We start from the raw sequence: 19825 nt of genomic DNA, 5'->3' as shown, positions 1-19825 counted from the left end.
TTTGGCAAGGAGGAGACCCTTGCTTCATTGCACATGCATCTATCGGGGTTTTTTTTCCCTTTTACCGGTTTATTTCCAGCTTCTTTGTTTTTATTGTTGTGAATTGCCCAGAGTCATTGGGAGTTGGGTGGCATACAAGTTTAATAAATAATAATCATAATGAATCCCCCTCCTAACTCGTACATTCCATGATGAGAAAGACCTTGGTCTCTGCCTGAAACTGGCGCACCCCAGCCTGTTGCAATCACTCAGCGGAGGTAGCACTGGAAAAGGTCCGAAGGGTTTTCCTGCAGGGATTCTAACCCCATCCCCCCAATCTGGATGGCCAGAAAACACCCAGGAAGGGCAGCAAGAGGGGGCCAGATCGTGGGACTCCCCTTTTAAGGAGCCACCTGCCCCAAGGGGGGAAGGCCCCCCAGTCCTGGCCTGCCAGAAACTGGTAAAAACCTGGTTCTTTTCAAAGGGTTTTGGGGACTAACTGAAGCCATTGACACTTAGATCAGGTTTATGCTCACGTTTTACTGAATTAATGTGCTTTTGTATTCTGCGTTGATAATGTTTTGGTGTAGTTAGATCTGTAAACTATCTGGAGTCCATCTGGTTGAGGTGGTGGATAAATAGCATAAAGAAGAGTAGAGTAGAATAGAATAGAGTAGAGTAGAACAGAACAGAACAGAACAGAACAGAACAGAACAGAACAGAACAGAACAGAACAGAACAGAACAGAACAGAACAGAACAGAAATCTAATGTACCCCCATTTGCTGTGACTGGAATTCCTAATATTCTAACACTGGGGCTGAACTTACAACTTACAAGGCATTCTCATTGTTGTTAATCCCAATGCAGTTGGAGGGCACCGGGTTAGAGATGGATGTTCTTCAAGAACTTTCTCCATTCCATCATTTCTGGGGCGCTCCACACCACGCTTGCTTTCCCCGCTTTAACCCATCCAGCTTCCCATGGCACTTCTGGCCTCTAACTTCCATCTGATTTTTTTTCTCAGTACTTTGAGATGTGAATCAATAGGGTCAGGAAGTGGATCAGCACCTGCACCCGTTTTTTAGGGCCACGTGGGGTCTGGAGGCATTCCTATTTTAAAGAGTGGTGCAAAAGCAGCAGGGAAGAACAGCTTTAGGGGGCCTCCAAGGGCATTTTGGCAAGGTCAAAGGCTTGGCCTGGGGCTCAGCCTTTCAGAATTTATTTATTTATTTACAGGACTTCTATGGTTGCCTACCTCACCTCATCTCTTCCCAGGTGCCAGGCCAAACAGCCTCCCAGCTCAACCCCCATCCTAGCCCAACGCTTGGGGGAAGAGCCAGGTCTCCATGGCCCTCCGGAAGGCTGAAAGGGTAGGGATCCCTTGGATCTCAGGAGGAAGGCTGTTCCAAAGGGCTGGGGTGGACCCTGAGAAGGCAACCAAGGGCCCCTCAGGTGGCAACATTTAAGGGAGGCGACCTGGAGTGCACCCACCCTATCTGGCCTAGGGATGGGCAGATACCCTCAGGGAAAGGGGGTCGTGCAAGTAACCACGCCTTGTGCCACGTAAGGCTTTAAAGGTGATAACCAGCATCTTGAATTGCACCTGAAAAGCCACCGGGAGCCAGTGAGACTCACGCACCAGTGGGGTTCCTCGGGTGAACTGCAGGGCACCCCAAACTGCATGTGCTGCTGCATTCTGACCATGGTCTTCAAGGGCAGCCCCACACAGAGCACAATGCAGTAATCCAAACAGGGGGTGGCTAAGGCATGAGTGACTGTGAGCAAGGGTTCAGGAATGGGTGCAATTGGCACCCAAAATGGATTTGGCCAAAGGCCCCCTGGCCACAGCCGCTATCTGTTCTTCCAGTAGGAGCCACCAGTCTAAGAGGAGCTGAAAACTGAGAACCAGATTTGTCCGGGGGAGCGTTATCCCATCCAGAGTCAGAAATGTCAACTCTCCTGACCGTGGGGGGCCAAAGACCCACAACCACTCCATCTTGCTAGTGCCCCCACAATCTCTGGAGCCAGTCTGGTCAGATACCATGGTGGTTGATATCAAAAGCCACTGACAGATCCAGAAGGGCCAGGATGGACACACCACCCCTGTCCTGAGTCCTCCAAAGGCCATCCACAAGTGTGCATCTTGCATCTTTACATTTAAATCTTCATTTTTTCAGCGCTTAAAACCAGCTATTACCCACAGTAAGTTGGCAATGTGATCAGGCCATCCTTAGAGGGAGGATGGGGGGGGCACTCCTTACCCTGTTAGTACAGCAAGCTATTTTAATTTCAGTTCTAACTTTAATCTCCTTTTAATGCTTATTTGGATTTTTAAAAAATTTTATTATTCAAAACACAGAAGATGCTGCTGGATCAGGCCCACCCATTAAGTCCCGTGTTCCATGTCAATCGGTGCCCCCCACCCAAACGCACGGAGGATGCTCCTAAGTCTATACCCCTATATTTATACAATATAAACAATGATGTATACAGTACTAGGAATTAAGCATCCCCCAAACAGCATTAAAAATAATGATTTATCCAGAGGGACAGTCATATAACAACCCTGCCCTAAAGCTTAGTGGTCTTCGGACTCCTTCAGAAGGGAGAGGCCCATCCAAACATCTGGGAGGCGACTGTACAGATGGAGGTTAACTTCACGCTGAGCGCCTGGGAAAATTACTGCATTAGAAGAAACCTACTAGGTCTGCAGTAGTTATGTTTCTGCGTGCTGAAATTCCCCGGTTCAACTTCTCTCTTGTTGAAAGATTAGGAAGCAGGTGATGGGGAAATTGTTTGAACAGTGCTCCCAGTCATACCGTCCTGGGGTGGGTGGACAGCCAGCATCCCCCGGCTTAAGGCAGCTTGGTAGAGAGGGAAGAAGAAAGCGTTCCTCCCGCTGGCTGGACAGATACCTTCGTGTTTACAGTTTCCGACTTCGGGGGAATATCGTTTAGCTAGCAAAGCCGTGAGTTGAAACGTGAAAGGCTAACCATGACCAAAATCCTGTTATTTTCAACAGAATCGTAAAGCTGATGAACACCAACAGTGCTGAATCGATTATTTTAGAAGTTGGTTTCCTGACTCAAACACAAAAGGTACCACCTTACCAGCCACCTTCAGCAAAAAAGGGATAGTTAAGACGCCATGTCTGTAAATCAATCAATCAATCAATCAATCAATCAATCAATCAATCAATCAATCAATCAAATCTTTATTACGGTCAAAGACCAGCACATATGTCAGTAAAAACACTCTCAGTTCTGCAGACTTAAGGTTTGATTGGAGGTTGATCAGCTCTCCGTGCCGGATGGCAGAGGATTTCAGGGGCTGATGAATAAACTGGATGAAGCGTTCTGCAAAAGCTCAGCAAGGATCCTGCATGGTGGGGTGGGGGAGGAGGGGGCACAGACCTTACAATATCCTTCCAAAAGCTTTATACTGTATATTTATGTTTTGGGTTTTTTTACTTACAGAGCTGCCCATCTCACGTACGTGACTCTGGGCAGCTTACAATAAACTCGATCACAACAAATAATAAAAAAACCCCAATCTAAAATAAAATAATTAAAAATTACAGAGCTAGGCCATTTGCATCTAGCCCTGAATTAACTGTTGAGATTTGCTTCCCTTCCCCAAAAGGGTTGGTGGGAGGGAGCCCAGAATCCCAAGGCAAATTTATGTCAGTTGTCTGACGTTCTGCACGTATTTAACTGCATGATAAATTTCAGGGTTTGGACATAGCAGAGAAGTGATAAAAGTTGGCTTGAGAGCATGCAAGGTCAACCAACCACGTCAACAGCTGTCTGTCCTGCAGGAGGCCCTTCGCTTTATCCTCCCATTCTCTGCTTTTCCGTCCCCGACTCCCCTCCCCAGCTTCCTGCAAATACCGGGAACGGCAGAATAAAATTAAATTGGTCCTAAAGAAAACCCCAACCTCTCAGGGCCTGCTAAAGGGACCCTTCATTCATTCATTTCTTGCTGTAACCTGCCTTCCAAAATACAGCCCTTCCTGAACCAGCATGCAGGACGTTACCAGCGTTATGCGCAAACAGCCGCAGCCCGTAAAATCAGCAAGTTCCTAAAAACAGCGTTCACTGGGACTTTGGGAAGAAAAAGCTGTAGCACAGTTGTTCCAAAGAAGGCAAGCACCATACAACCCTCGGTGGATGAACAGCTGGAAAGGAGAAGCAAAATCTACAGGAGCCTGAACAATTAAAGAAAAACCCTCTGCAGAGCAGAATGGAGCAAAAACTATTTCAAGGCTGATTTAAAATGTAATCATCTAAGATGGGGCTTTAAGATACATCTCTAGGTCAGTGTTTCTCAACCTCGGGAACTTGAAGACGTGTGGACTTCAACTCCCAGAATTCCCCAGCCAGCTTTGCTGGCTTCAAGTTCCCGAGGTTGAGAAATACTGCCCTAGGTGCTACTGGGAAGTCAGGCCCACCACAGACAATGTCCTGTAGCTTTTCCCAGCTAGCTGCTCGGACTTCAACTCCCAAGGGTCATCTGGAAAGCATCCAATCGGGAGAGGGCTCTGCTGAATTTGCTCTCCTGGACTTCCTGCTGGGTTTCTTGAGGTCCTTCTCTTTCCATCTTCAAATCCACCCCTTAAAAACCTAAGGTCCATTCTGGGATACAAAGGACAATTCCCACCACAGCTAACAAATGCTCAAGAAGAGGACAGAGGTTAAGAAAAGACATGTTTTTTCCAGTCCCCCTGGGAAATCTCCAGAAGAGTCAAGGTAGCCCCTTACAAGTGGGCTGGTGGACACGTCTGCAACTTTCTTGCTGCAGTGAAGAAGTGGTTTGGACTTTTGCGTCCAAATACTGACCAGATCCAATCTAGCTTAGCCCTGGGATTGCTCAAGGTTAGCTAGATGCTGCCAACTTGATGAGCCAGCCGCAGAGGTACAGAGGTAATCTGTGGAGGTTTCATGAAGCTCTTCCAAGGCTGACAGCATAATTGGTTTCTCCTACAAATTGGTTCAATTTATTTATTTATTTTTATTTATTTATTTATTAAATTTCTCACCCGCCCATCTCCCCCCGATGGGGGAACTCTGGGCGACTCACAACAAACTTTAAAAACATAAATATATATATAAATACATAAAACATCAGTTAAAAGCATTACTAAAAAAGGGGAAGGAGAGTCCAAGAAGATGAAAAATCTGAGGCTGAAGACAGGAGGCCTCTATGGGGCTAGAAAATTTCCTTTTCATTCATCTCTTCAACCCCCAGTGCCCCCTCCCCATCTCTTTAGCAGCAGGGACGCCTAGAACATACCTGTGTCGCGTGAAGCATTTTCTCTTCTCCATCCTGACCCATCTTATCAGTCAGTTTCACTGGGTGATTAAGTTGTCATTGGAGGACTTTGTTCACTCTGTCGATGTCGCTGGAAGGGACAGCAGTGACAGATCAAAATGCTACTTTTCTCCATTCTCTTCTCTCTGGAGAAGATACACTGGTGAGGTGTGATCTAAACATCAAAGCTGACATCAAAGTTGGGGCTCAAAGTGCCCAGATCAGCCTTTTCCAGTTGATTCCACGTCATTTTGAACTAACTCCCATGGCTCTCAGCCAGCATGGGCTTCTGGAGTTCGGCCACAACCCTAGGAAGCCTGCTCCAGAAAAAGCCCATTGACATCTCCCCCTCCTCTCTCAATATCCATTGTTAGTTTGGCCTTCCCATTCCCTGGACCAGCAAAATTGCACATCAACATCAAGGAAGAGAAAACCAGTTCTGGGATTATGGTTAGATTTCTGGTGTTGGCTTGAACGTTCATGGCCTTCTATGTCCTGATTCATCTACTTGCTTGGAGAAGGTGTTAAAATCCTGTGGTGAGTGGCCATATTAATGAAGCTCTCTTTGGAACAATGAGGGCAGGCTTCAAATTCATAAAAATTAAAAGTGCTGCTGCTTAATAGAGGGACAAGGGAGAAAAAGAACTGGAGGCCGAGGGACTGAGAGAGGCAGGGAGAGAGAGACAGCCCTACTGAAGCCAGGAAGGAGATGAACCGCCTGGAGTCGAACCAAGAATATGATGGCATAGAAATATTGTCAATAAAGAAAATAAATTCTATACCTACAAAGATCAAAATCATGCAAGCCGTAGTACTCCCTGGGAAAACTGGACTTTGAAGAAGCAGAGAGGAAGCATATGGACGCCTTTGAACTTTGGTGTTGGAGAAGATCCTGAGAAGACCACGGACAGCCAAGAAAACAAACTGGTGGATCATCGAACGACTCAACCCAGAGTTCTCCCTCGAGTCACCCATGACCAGGCTCAAATGATCTACTCTGGACATATTGTGCCAAGGCCCTCCTCTCTGGAGAAGTCTCTGATGCTGGGAAAGGGGGAAGGAAGAGGAGAATGCCGGGATTAATGGACAGACAATTAGAAAAGAGTTACAGAAGACTATTTTTATGTATGATCACTGCTGTGAGATTACTATATGCGAAAACATGGAAAGACTCTGAAATACCTACAACGGAGGAATGGATGGTGAAGATGGCAGAATTATCAGAGATGCCAAAACTGACTTGTTCGATTAAAGAAAGATCAACAACTACATTTATTGGTGGCTAGAAACCCCTCATGGGCTTTTTGCAGAAAAAAGAGAAATATGAACTTGTGATTTATGGCTCTGATGATTAGAAAGGGCAGAATATGGAAAGAAGAAAATTATGAGGTCACCTTAGAAGAATAGGGTAAAATATATATTTATAACTGCTGTTAAAAAGATTGAAAGCTGCTTCCATATAATATTTTCTTTTCTTTTTTCCTTTCTCTTTTTCTCACTATGCACTATTTTTCTTTATCTACTTTATTTCTTTTCAACATCTGTAGGGTTTTTGTCTTGTCAAAACATCTTTAATAAAATTATATATTTAAAAAAGAGAGAGAGGAAGAGGATGACCGGCAGCCAGGCGATGGGGCCCCCGTTGGGAGACTTGAAAGACCAGGTTGGGGGCAGATCCTGCTGGAGAAGGTCTATCCATGGGACCTCTAAGAATCACCACCAACTTGATGGCATATAATCAATCAATCAAAAGAAAATGAGCAGAGAGGGGTAGCTGCCCCCAGGGAAAAAGGCGGACCTGTGATACTGCTACCAGATCCAGACTGCAAAAATCTGGAGAACCACTGGATGGCATCAGAGTGAGCCAACAAGGGCCTTTGGATGGTTGTGCCCCGAATTTGACAGCCCCCTCCGCAAACTTTGTTGACTTTCAAATTCCCATGAGGCTCCGCCCACTTGGTTAGGCTCCACCCCGTTCTGCCTGTCCTGGGACCCTATTTTTGGGCTATTGGACCCCCCAAAGGAGAAGCTACACCCAGTGCAGGGGGGGGACGCTTCACTACGGACCATAACGGGGGACTTAATTAATCCAGGACGATTAATCAAGAGGACAATTGACTCCCGAGGGGGCAAGGCTGGAAAGGGAAGGAAATGGGGAATGTTACACAGAGGGGGTTCCTTTTTCTCGCAGGCCAGCTGGGCACTCTGGGCCCTGGAGTCCCAGCGCATTTTGAAGGGACCCTCCTCCCCCCAAGTTGACACGGGAAGGTTTAAGTCGTGAGGCCTGGTTGCAAATTTGTCTCAATTGGTGTTGAAAGTAGGGCTGGCTACACGTTTATTTCGATGGTGGCACCCAACTGGTTGATCACTTTTTCTTTTTTAATAATTAGCTTATTAAAGCCGCAAAATGCCTGAAGGGCTTCACCAGAATGACGATAATACTATTAAAATTGCACTCTGTCTGAAGGGAAAGTGGTCCAAGGATTACCTGGAGCAGTGTTGGTCAACCTTGGCCGCTTGAAGCGGGGTGGACGTCAACTGGCTGGGGGATTCTGGGAGTTGACGTCCACCCCGCTTCAAGCGGCCAAGGTTGACCAACATTGACCTGGAGGGATTAAAACAAGACTGGGAGTCCACATGCGCTCTTCCTAACTTCGGCCCCAAACTCTGGCGCAGCAATGGTCTACCTCACAGGGCTAAAGTTTCCTGACCACTCAACCCCGTTGGCCGGAAAATGGGTATAAAGAGCGAGGTCGCCCTTGCGGCGGTTCTTCCAGGTCTCCCGCCCTCGGCTCCCCTCCGGGCCGGCCTCGCCCCTTCTGCAGCAGGGAGATAAGCCGGCGCTCCCTCGCAGGGTCCTCGGGGGGGGGTCCGCGCAGCCTCCCGCCTGCAAAGCCGAGCAGGGAGATCGCGGGGCGCTCGACCCAGACGTAGCCCCGAGCAAAAGGAGACCGGGCTTTCCCGGACCCAGCAGGTCTCAATCGCCTGCCTTTGTGGCCCCCTTCTCTCTCTCTCTCTCTCTCTCTCTCTCGGGGAGGATCCGCGGCGCGCGCGTGGGCACGCGTGCGTGCCCATTGCACCACCGCTCGCCGCCTTGGGCACCCTGTGGCAGCCCGGGGCAGCCGGCCGGTTTCGCCCTTGAAATGCAACGTGGAAGAGCCCGCGCGGGGCGCCGCGTGCCGTGACCCGGGGGGGGGGACCCCACAGGGCGAGCCCTTTCCCCCGGACGGCCGGGCCGCGGCGCCCCTCGCCCAAGCCGGCCTGGGGTCCTGGGCGCGGCGCATGGGCGCTGTAGTCCCGCGCCGCCGGGGAGCCGGCGGCGAGAAGGTCCGTTCTCGAGCTTCGCGCACCGAGCGCGGCGGGGGGTGGGGGCGGGGGTCCGTCTCCCCCGCGGCTCCCCAGCGCCGGGCCCGGTCCCCGCCCGCGTGCTCCAGCTGCTGCTCCAGCTGCTGCTGCTCCGGGCCGAGGTGCGTGAGAGCGAGCGGGGATGAGCGTGCGGCGCCGGCGGCTCCCCCCGCGCGCGCCCGGTGGCTCCCCGGCGCCGCGCGGCGTGTCCGGGCCGAGGCAACACGGGGGCCCGCCGCCGCGCCTCCGGGAGGGGGCCCTGCTCGGCCGCGGGCGGGCGGGCAGCCCCGGCCAGCGGCGGAGCCAAGCGTGCGCCCTCGGCGCGGCGGGCGCCCGGGCGCCGGGCGCGCCTGAGACGTGGCAGGGCCCGGGCCGGGGGCGCCCGCTGCCCGCCCCCTCCCCCGGCTGCCCGGCCCTCCCCTCCCCTCCCCTCCCCTCCCCTCCCCCGCGCGGCGCCGCTCCGCTCCGCTCCGCTCCCCAGCAGGCTCCGCCGAGCGCGGCGGCTGCACCTTTAAGAGGAGGGAGGGACCCCTCTTCGCCCGGAGAGCAACCAGGAAGGGAGTTCACGGCATCATACGGGGCTTTGCATCTGCTGCTACAGTGCGGGCAGGCACGGCAGAGCCAGCGAGCGCGAGCGGAGGCCGGACGCGCCTGGCCGCTCAGGACCCCCGCCGCCGCCGCCGCCCGCCCGCGCCGCCCGCCCGCCCGCCGCCGCCCGCGCCCCCCGGACCAAGGAGGTGAGGCGCGCCGGGGCTGCTCGCGCGGGGCGGGGGCGGGGGCGGCCTCCCGGCGGCGGGCGGGCGAGCGGGCGCCCCGCCGAAGTCCTCCGGCGACTTTCGGGGAAGCCGAACTTTCGTCCTCGCGGCCGATCGGCGGCGGCGGCGGCGGCGGGCCGGGGAGGCTGCGCGCGCTCGGGTGCGTGTGCCGAGTGTGTGCGCGGCGGGGGGGTAGGTGGGGGCCCTGGTCCGGGCTGAGAAGTCCCCGTGCGGGGCGGGGGGGCGGGGGGGCCGGGGCAGCGGCGGAGGAGCCGAGGGCGGCTTGCAAAAAAAAAAAAGAGAAATGGGCGATCGGTGCAAAGGGGGCGTTCGGGAGTTTCGTGTCCCGGGTTGCCCCTTGCAAGGGGGAAGCGCGCGGGCTTGGTGCGCGGGGCGGGGGGTTGCAACCGAGCGGGGGCAGGGAGGGACAGCGGGGCATAACTTTCCGCCCCCGCCTCGCCTTCCTGCCCAAGCCCCTATTCTATGCTGCGTGCCTACGTTGTACTTGCTCGGGCTGGGGCTCGCTGGTGGGGTGGGGTGGGGGCAGGATATGTTTTTTTAAGGGAGGGGGCTTGCGAGCCCAGGGGGAGAGTGCGCCCTCGGCTTCCTGGGAGTTGTAGTCTTCCTCCCCGCTTCGGCCTGCAGGTGCAAGGGAGGCAGAGGACTACGTCTCCCGAGATGCCCCGCGACGAGGCCTGCCGCGGGAGGCGTGTTGACGGGCGGAAGCGTCGGCCAATGGCGAGCACGCCTGCATCTTTTCCCTCCGGCCTCCGCTTCGGCCAATGGCGGCTCGGGGGGGGGGGAGGTGGGGAAGGGAAGGGAAGGCGGCCAAGGGCTCGAGCGGGACCCACGTCAGCCCCTCCCTCGGGGGAGAGGTGGGGTCCCCGGACGCGCCGGCCAGGAAAGGTCGGGGATGCGAGGCCTAGCGCGAGGCCCGCGCCGAGGCTGAAGCGGGCTTCCCTCTCCTCTCAGCCGCTGCTTTCGGGGCCGCCAAGGGCAGGGGAAGCCCCGCCGGGAGGGGGCAGCCCTGGAAAGGGCCGAGGGGAGAGTTTCGTGGGGGGGGCAAATAAGTGGTAGCTTCCTGAGCCCCCCGAGTGCGACCCTTCTTCATCCGAGGACTCCCGAAATCAGGGTTCCACCGTTCCACGGCCCTGAGGTAGCGCCGTGCCCCCTTTGCGAGGCAGGAGGTGCCGGGGGGCTGCTCGGGCCCGTCTTCCATGGGGACCCCCGCCGCACCCCGCCCGCCGCCTGAGGAAGCCTGGCCCGTCTCCTCCTCTCGGCGGCCCCGCAGGCTGGGAAAGGCTTAGCCCGTTCGGGTGACGCAGGTCGGAGGCACCTGCAGGACAGGTAAGCGGCCAGGTGGCCAACCAGGAAGTTCCCCGCCTGAGGCTTTCCTTTCCAGCCCTCGGAGGGCTCCCGGGCCCGGGCTGGAGGGAGACCCCGCTGCCAGCCTCCTCGCGACACCCCTGCGGGGTTGGAAGGGAGCCCTGCGGCTGGTGGGACTCGCACCAGGTTTTGTAGTGCGGGACAGCGATGGGGCTCCTGCCCTGCACTGCCCGCGTGAGACCCTGTCTTTGGCGGGTGGTAGAGTTGCACAGCCACAGGGGTGCACGCGCTTGTCTTGTTGGCCCGGCAGAAACATGGCCGAGGAGCTGACGAAGTTCTCCCTGATGTTTCAGCGTTGTCAGAAACCCGGGAGACGGAAACAGGTTTATCCTGGAACTTGGAGTAATTTAAGTGCTTTTTAAAACTCTTCCTGGGAACCTCGGATAACTTTGAGTCTCTCCTCTGGGACCCCCACCGACCAGATAGCAGACTTCATGCTCTTGGTGAGAACATGCTTGGGAGTAGAAAAGCAAAACCGTGCATGGGATTTAAATCTTGCCCTGGCGCTGGCCTCCGTCGGCCGCTTTCTAGCCAAGGGTGGTAGTTATGGGGAAAGTTTGGAGGAGTAGAAAGGGAAGTTATTTGCAGGAGGAAAGGAAAGAGTGTTGTGGCCTTTAAAGATGAACCTATTTATCGCAGAATGGACTATGATCCGTGAACTTTATCAGGTGTGTAGAGTATACTTCCGAGAAAGGATACTACAGAGAGCTGTTGTGGGGAGTGAAAGACAAAGGAGGAGGGAGGGGTGAGAAAAGGTGTGTGGCAAAATTGCCTAGAGAGGATGGTGGCTGTTAACCAAACTGTGTTTAAGTGATACAGACTTCACTGAGTTAGGAAACTATTTAGGCTGTGCCACCAGAAAGCTTGGTCTCTATTTAATCCCTGAGAATGACATTGAATCTAATCAATTTTAGGTCAACTGTTTCCTGATGACATTGGTCTTTATCATGCCTTTTCTCAAAGGAATTGGCTGGTTTATAAGGTGGTTGTGAGAAGGGCTAAGCGTGCAAGAAAAACACTGTTGGCTTCAAGAATGCTGTGTCGGGAGCAGGGTTTAGCGTGATGATGGTAATGTTTCAGGGAGGCCTCAGAACAGTGGACTTCAGCTTCCCTGCGTGTGTGTTTCTGGGTATGAAATAGGATGCTAATGCTGGCTTATCTAAGAGGATTATTGCAAGGTGAGAGAATATGGGGGAGGATTGTGAGGAGGGGTACAGCAAGATGCTTGACGACTTTGGAGAGGTCCCAGGGATGCAGGAAAGCGAGGATGCTGGTGCAGAAGCCGCTTATACAGAAGTTAAGAGGAGCATATGGGCCCTGTCTCTTATGAACCAAATCGTGGCTGCTTAGCTCACAATAGTTTGAAATGACTGTAGCGGGTCTTGATGGTTTTTGGCTGGGGACTTTCCAAACCTCAAATAGGGACTCTGGGACTTTCTGCCTGAAGAACAACTGCTCTGCAACTGAGGCATGATTCTTGCCCTAAAATAACGTACACGTCTGGTCCATATGGATTCCAAAGAGCAGGCTGAACTGAGAACTTTCAGCGTTTTAAGCTGATTGTGTTCATGCATTGACATAAGCCGTAATTAGTTGGTTTGGTTTGAACTTAGCCTGTTACAGGAGCCCAGCTTTTTTAGGTTTGGTTAAGCTAAATTATGGTTTTGTGCACTATGTGGACTCAGTCTCTGATTGGTGCATGTTGTCAGTAGAATGTACTGACTTTGAATGGCCCTTTGGACTCTTTTTTCCCAGCCCTTCTTGGAGTTGGGTATTCTTCTGGCTGGCTTGTAATCAGTCAAGAATCAAGGGATACAAGGGACAGTGTGAAATAAAAGTGAATCTGAAGCTAAAATAGGATGGGATGAAACTGGCTGATCACGAGAGGTTCTTTTTCTTTTTTTTAAACGGCTGTGAGCACTTCAGAGAAGGAGAGGAAAATTGAGGAAACAATGGGGAATCTAAAGTTGGTCTAGATGTTAGAGGTCTTGGGGTTGGAGAAGATTGATAGCCCCTTGCACTCTCTTTTGACATGGCAAAAATTCTGTGCAGGGAGCTTTTGTAATTCAGAAAAGTGATTCTTGTGTAATGGTCACAAAAGTGATTGTAAACCTAATATTTTGCATGATCAACCCCTAACTAACATTTATGGCTGAGTCAAATGCTTATTTTCTCTCCTTTGCAATACTGGAGAGTAGATGCCACCATTGGAAAAGGTCTCCTAGGACTTGTGAGGAGCATGGTGGAACTCTGCCTGAAAAGCTGGCATTCCCATGTTTAAAATGAGGAATTGAATTAAGTGGAACATCTGCTGCTAGTTGGTGGAGAGCCATTTTACCATTCTGGGGTAGCTTTAAAAGTGCCCTCCTTGGCAGTGGTAGACCTTGCAAGGGAGCAAGAATATGCTTTGGATAGCTGTAAGGAAGTTAAAATGTCCCCACCTGTTCATGCCACCAGTCCTTGAACTCTCTGAGATCTTGAAGTTGATGACACGCTAAGTGGCAGTGGCTTTTAAAAAAACATAACTCTCTGCCTGAATAAGCAGGTAAACTCCTTAAGCTTTTACCCAGTCAGAGAGCAATTAAACTAAAAAGACTTGGGGGGTGGGGAATGGAGCCCAGAGAGGAGGTGTGGTAGAAAGCCCTGGGAGAACCTGAGCTGAGGAACATGGGATCTTCAACTCCCGCAAGGTGGAAGCTTGTTCTGGGAAGGGGCAGGTGAGCAGAGAAAGGAGAGGAGGCGGTGAGCGGGCTGATGTGCTTGGTCTTGTCTGCCTTCCAGGGCTTCGGAGGGAGGGGAGTTGGGTGGGGTCCTCTTTCCCATTAAGCCCTGAAGAGCTCAAGGTTGAGAAAGAAAAAATGAGTTGCCCACTTGATGGATTTCATGAAACAGCAGCTCTGGCAGAGAGGGAGGGTGGGGAACATGCAAATTTGTACTGGTTCAGTCTCCCTTCCCTGCTTTTCTTTGGCATGGAGGCCAAGAGTGGAGGAGGCTGCTCAAAGACTGATTGTTAATGCTCCCCCAATCTCCACCCTTCCATTTTCTTCAGGCCTGTGTCTCCACTGTTCGTGCTGGACCCAGAGGGCTGAATTAGAGAATGGTTGCGGAGGCCTCCTGGGGCCACCGAACCAGGATGCTCCCGAGGCGTGCACTGGGGTGGGTTCTCCTCCTCGTGGAAAACCAGCCTCTTCAGCTTTTCCACCAGACAGGCAGCCAGAAGGACCAGGATGCCTTTGTTTGGGGCGGCTGCCCTCTCGTCCAGCCAGCGGAGTGGAGAACCCCAGCCTCTCTGTGGATGACTGTTGTCCTGGTTCCTGGCCTGCAGCCTGCAGAGTTTTGGCCTTTTTTCAGCAACTGCTGCCGTGGTGGAAGCAGCAGCTGCCAGGATTTTCCTGTTGGGGAGCTGCCTCTGAACAGGCAACCCAGGTAGGGCTGAGAAGCACACCAGAGACTTGTTGCCAGTCTGGGCACTGATATACAGAGCAAGATGGACCAGCAGTCTGATGTGGGAGAGGCAGCTGGAGAATTGGGCCCCTGCTTGTCCTGTTACCCGGTTCAGATAGACACGCTAACCAGTCCCCGAGTGTGCTCTCTTGCCTCGGTAGAAATATCTAAGACGTTAGATTGATACGTCTGCAGGACTTGAAAGGGGTTAAGCGTGGAGAGCGGGTGTGACTGAGAGCAGGTAAACATTGCTGCAGAACGGGGCCTTCCAATCCAGCACTCAAAGTTGTAGGATTGGGCGATGCTGCAGAGAAGCCAGAGATCTTGTTCCTTGTTTCATGGTTACTTACTTTCCCAGCCTCCAGACCGGTGTTTCTCAACCTTGGCAGCTTGAAGATGGGTGGACTTCAACTCCCAGAATTCCCCAGCCAGCCATGCTGGCTGGGGAATTCTGGGAGTTGAAGTCCACCCATCTTCAAGCTGCCATGGTTGAGAAACACTGCTCCAGACAGTTGCTGTGTTTCCAACATCCACGCGCTCCCTTGTTTCCTCCGTCGCCGTCAGAAAAATATCCTAAACTGGGCCAAAGCACTGATCTGAATGTTTGGCTCCCGAGCATGGTGAAGGTTGATCTGTCAAGGTGCCGAACAGCCGTTGGCTGGAGTTGGAAGGCTGGAAACCGCCAGCGTGGGGGTGTTTCTTGAAATGTACAACTGTGTGGCAAAAGGAAGTGTGGGTTACCTCACAACACGAGCAAAAAGGTCTTTTTGAGAAAGGTTCCAGTCGTTTTTCGGTGAAATACATTCTAAGCTGGAAATGGTATGGGAGGACAGCCCCCAGATCGGGTGGGGTGGGGCGGGGCACATTCATGGGAGCTGTGGTGCTGGGCTAGAAACTGGAAGATCATGAGTTCTAGTCCTCCCTTGGGCATGGAAGCCAGCTGGGTGATTTGGGGCCAGTTGCTCTCTCTTGGCCCAACCCACTTCACAAGGTTGTTGTTGTGGGGAAACTAGTAGGCTGGAGCGTCAGGTGTTTATGCCAACTTGAGTAGACCAAAGGCGGGATAAAAATCCAATCCAGTCAGCTTGTTATCATTGAGGATTCATTGTCAGAACAGTTTCCCCTTCTTTTTACCTGGGGTAGCAATTATTGGGGAAGTGGTTTGAAGGAAGAACAAGGCCCCACTTGGGAGGGAAAAGAAAAAGTGTTCCCTGTTTAATAATCATTTTGGCAGCTGTTCAGATCTTTTCTGGGAAATGTAGAGGAGTCAGGCAGCACCACCCAAGTGAACTTGAGCGGGTGGGCTGTTTGTTTTCCTCCCTCTTTCAGTTGAGCGTTGCACATGAGGACACTGTGAAGGCTTCTGGGCTTGCGCAGAAAGTGCAGTGTGCTCGTACTGTTGCAGGCCAGCAAATACGAGGCCCCCCCCTTTGCTCTGGGCCTCTTGTTTCCTCTGAAACGTGCTGGATGGGCAAGGGGCTACTATTTCCAGCTTCCAGCCGGTGTGCAAAATCCCTTTCAGCCAAAGGAGCTTTCAAATAAGGAATTCCACACGGCCGCGCCTCAAGTGTCCTCTCTGTTAAGGACCCCTCGGGTAACAGTTGCTCAAGTTCAGCGTGACCTTGGATCACCCAGAAACGTCATTATTTTAACCAAAAAGCTGAGGGAAGGGCAGTAACGTGGCTTTGCAGAGGAGTTTTCAGAAGAACACGGCAGGTGTGAAGGTGTTGCAACAAACCGAAGCAGAGCGTGATGCTACCTTACAGTTTTACTGTGGCAGAAGGATTTTCGTGTGGATTTTCTCCTTTAGATAGAGTGGGGACCCACGAGAAAAGGGGAAAAAAATCAGGTGAATTCTAGAACTGGGTTCTTTGCTTGCTCTTTTGTGCGCTGTCATGCGCAGTATGTATTTCTCTTTCCACTGATTTTAGACTTCTCCCGTTGCTCCTGATGCCCACTTTACATAGGGGTGGGGACGCACCAACATGCTGGTTAAAATCCACGAATCCTTCCTGTTGGTTTCCAGACTTCGTTCTTGGAAACTGCCTCAGGATCCCAAGTGCCACATGCTTAAATGTGCCTTACCATTTCCAGATTTTGAAATTGACCAGAAAGCCAACGGCTTCCTATAGCCTAAGCCCAGTTCACACAACTGTATATGTATACAATATACATATATGTTTTTTCTGTAGCAGAAACAGTCCAACAGTTGTAGTCGCAAATGGTCTTTTGGGGCTCGGTAAAGCCATAAGTGTCTCTGCTCAGTATGAACATGTCTCTTCAATGAGAATGCAATTATTTAGATTTCCTGCAGTGGTTTAACTTGATTTCAGGACTGGTATAACAAGTGAGGGAAACAAAAAACCCTCACTAAGGTCCTGTAGGGGAGTTCAGGGCTGGTCTCATAGGTAGGTAGTGATGAAATGCGATGAATAACAACTCTGGGTGAGTTTTCTGAAAAGCAAAATATCTGGAAACGCAGTGAAGGGCCTGGCTGGTTATTTGCTAGAATATCTGAAAAGTAGAGAAATATTACCTCTGCCGTTTTTGTGATGGTTCTTCAAGCAAACTAGGAAGAGCGACTTGATCTTTCATCAAGCCCATGGTTTTGTGGGAGTAACCACATAACCAGCCAGCAGAAAAACTTGGTTTAAAACTAGCTTGTGATCCTGGCTTGGCAGGAAACTATAAAGCATACAGTTTAGACTCATGCAAAATTGTGTCAGTTGCATAAAGAAAGACGCATGTGGGGCTGTAATCATCACCAGACTTCATTTGTATTATAATTCATAGTTAAGTGTGGTTTAAAGCATGATTGCATTTTTTTTTTTTTTTTTTAAGTTTGAGAACCCGAACTCTGATGAAGTAACGTAGTGGGCTTCCACCAGATAACTGGAAATCCAGGAGCATCAGATCTGTACCCCAGGCTGCTTTTCCAATGTCTGAATGTTATTGTTTCAGGCTTTTCCTGTCTGAGATAATGATGTGCCATAAAGCTCTGTGTGTGTGTGTTTGAACTCTGAAACAGGTTCAGATGCTCTGGTTATTTAAAATCTCGGTGGGCCTCTGGGTGATGGTAGAATGGCTGCTCAGGGACCTGGCAGGCTGCTTTTGACTACTAAATGGAGCCCCACCCTGTCAGAGTTTGCATAATGAAGTGCCTCTCTGCAAAGAATTCAAAAGTCCCAAGGAGTTCTAGAACTATGGTCTCCACTTCGCTGTTTTCCCCTTGGAATCCGCAGGCTCTCACTTCTTCGCAGAATAAGTTGCTGGAAATCTGGCACGCGGTCGTCAGAAAGCCGAGGTCATAAATGCAGAACCCTGGCTTCGATTGCGACAAAGGGGCCCAGCCTTGGTGTTTGCTTTTTCAAGTGTCATTGGAGCAACTGGGACTTCTAGCTGCAGTCAGAAGACGAATCTTTCCCTAAGTCCAGAAGACCAGTTTCTCCTGATAATTAAAGGATTTGGGATGATCTAATCCCAAATGGGGTTCTCTCTCACAGGGCAGGTACATCGTTTAGCCACGGGCAGCCTGGCTTCCCAAGTGCAGGTAGACTGACCTTGATATCTGCATATAGATTTTCTTTCTTTTTCTTTTTTTTAAACTGCCGTGCACTCCAAATAGCTTTACAGACTGACAGAGGCTGTGTTCATCTTCCTAAAATGGCACAGTGTAAAACAATGTGTCTCAACCTTGGCCACTCTAAGATGCGTGGACTTCAACTCCCAAAATTCCCCAGCCAGCCTTGCTGGCTGGGGAATTCTGGGAGTTGAAGTCCACGCATCTTAGAGTGGCCAAGGTTGAGAAATACTGCTCTAAAACATGTAGAGAAACATGCAGTTCCTAGGATCCCCAACCTTTTCAGGAGGTCTGTGGTGGCAGGGAATTCTGGATGCTGAAGCCCCGGCACACCAGTATGCTTGCCCGGGTTAAGCTAGCTGTGTTGTCTTCTCTTAGTCTGATTCTCTGGTTTTTCATGATAGACAGGACCACAAAAGAACTATACAGGCTTAATGTGTATATTAACTCCCCCCACCCCCCCACCTTAACTAAGCTTAGCAAGATCTACAAAACTAGCTGGGGCTACCTCACAGAAAGCAGGTCCAAAGGAGTTCCCTCAGCCTCTTCTCTTTCCCCCAGTTTCTGTTTCGTTGTTTGGAGTGGTTGAAATAGGCCAAGATAATATCAATCAGTGGCATTTATTTTTACAGGGAGAAGCGAACAGTAGCGCCCTATGGCTCTTTGCCGTGATCGCTTCTCAATTTGTAGGTTTTATTGAAGTATCTAGGGTATCTGTAGGAGGCAGATGCAGGATCTCCTGGACAACAGTTGACTGGGTTTTCACCTTGCATGAAGCCGTGTTCAGCTTTTCTGTCTGTCTGTCTGTCTGTCTGTCTCTCCAATTGAAGAGAATATACGTAGCTCAGGGTTGAACTGTGGAGTCCTTGGTGCTTTCTGAGCTGGGTGGTTTTCTTGCAGATGTTTCACTACCCGACTAGGTAACGTCATCAGTGCGAGGGAGTGTGGGGTTTGTCCCTGTTTATATACAGTAGCTTGCCCTGTCAGTGTTGATACGGGTGCGGTTTTCTCCTTGGTAGTTCCTTGATCAAGGTGCTTTTTCTCCTTGATTGTCTTGTGCTAATCCCTGCTTATCTGGGTGTTGGTAACAAAAAGACCGGAACGCATCCTCTCCAGCAATCAACACCCAGTTGATTATTGTACTGTATATAAACAGGGAGCAAACCCCACGCTCACTCGTGCTGATGATACCTAGTCAGGTAGTGAAACTTCTGCAAGCAACCAAGTTCAGAGAGCCCCAAGGACTCCACTGTCTATCTGTCTCATTCAGTTTGGATGCCCCCTGACTCCAACCGACTCTGAGCTGCGTGTGTGTTCTGTGAACGCTGCTGCCGCCGCCTGTTATATAGAGAAGCTACAGTGTTGTAGCAAAGCCTAAGTTTTGCATGAAGAACATCCCAGGTGCAAATCCTCTCTTAGCATTGCTGAGGAAGATCTTGGAGACTTCCACTGAAGTAGACAATATGGAGTTAACTGGACCAGTTATGAAGTGGATTCCCATAATATGGTCACAGCAGATGCACTGTGAACTTCCCCGGGAATGTTGCATTTGTCCTCCTGGGCAACAGAGAGCTTGCCCAAATGGGCTCTTAAGGGTGTATAACCCAGTACCAAATTCTTTCATTTCATTTTTTCTTGAAATTGAATGGCTGGTGGGTCCCTTTCTGTTGGATGCGAGATCGATTGTGGCGCTTCTGTGGTGCCCGTCTCCATGTTGCACACATTGCCGGCTGCACGTGACGCCACAAGTGTGCTTCTTCCTCTGGCTCACAGGTCATTACAGAGCGGGAACCCAGGAAGGTTGATGTCTGGGTGTCATGCGTCTCCATCCCATCCCTGAATTCAGTCTCCCAGACGCTCCCTGGTGAAATTAGGTCTTGTAAGCAGCAACCCAGTGATCACCTCTGAGTAAACCCTCCTGAGTCATGTTGGATTTACTTCTCAGCAGACACAGATAGGTTGCATTATGAAAAGTCTTCCTTTTTTTTATTTTGGCTGCAAAAAAGAAGAACTTGCCCCTAACT

General features: G+C 51.1%; 1 protein-coding gene and 1 long non-coding RNA gene across 7 annotated transcripts in view; one reads left to right on the top strand and one right to left on the bottom strand.

The window, feature by feature from the left end:
• Window positions 1-2709: 2709 nt before the first annotated feature.
• Window positions 2710-9279, bottom strand: LOC148214647 (uncharacterized). Of its 6 annotated transcripts, none has more exons than XR_015797622.1 (6): window positions 7891-9041; window positions 6474-7799; window positions 6074-6335; window positions 5274-5437; window positions 4018-4158; window positions 2719-3359 (listed from the first exon to the last, which is right to left on the bottom strand). It is a non-coding gene; the product is annotated as an uncharacterized LOC148214647 (long non-coding RNA). The 6 variants fall into 6 exon arrangements; XR_015797623.1 differs by having other exon boundaries at window positions 5274-5382; XR_015797618.1 differs by having other exon boundaries at window positions 2717-3359; window positions 5274-6335.
• Window positions 9243-19825, top strand: part of ZBTB7A (zinc finger and BTB domain containing 7A) — a 38662-nt gene continuing 28079 nt past the window's right edge. The window contains 1 exon segment of the mRNA XM_088149306.1: window positions 9243-9373. The gene's annotated coding sequence lies outside the window, so the exon portion shown is untranslated.

Source organism: Python bivittatus, unplaced genomic scaffold (genome assembly GCF_059951505.1).
Source record: "Python bivittatus isolate LINGU-HERP-01145 unplaced genomic scaffold, Pbiv_v1 ctg000580_np1212, whole genome shotgun sequence".
NCBI lineage: Eukaryota > Metazoa > Chordata > Lepidosauria > Squamata > Pythonidae > Python > Python bivittatus.
The sequence above is the reverse complement of the archived record's forward strand: the minus strand, read 5'-3'. Positions and strand labels throughout refer to the sequence as shown.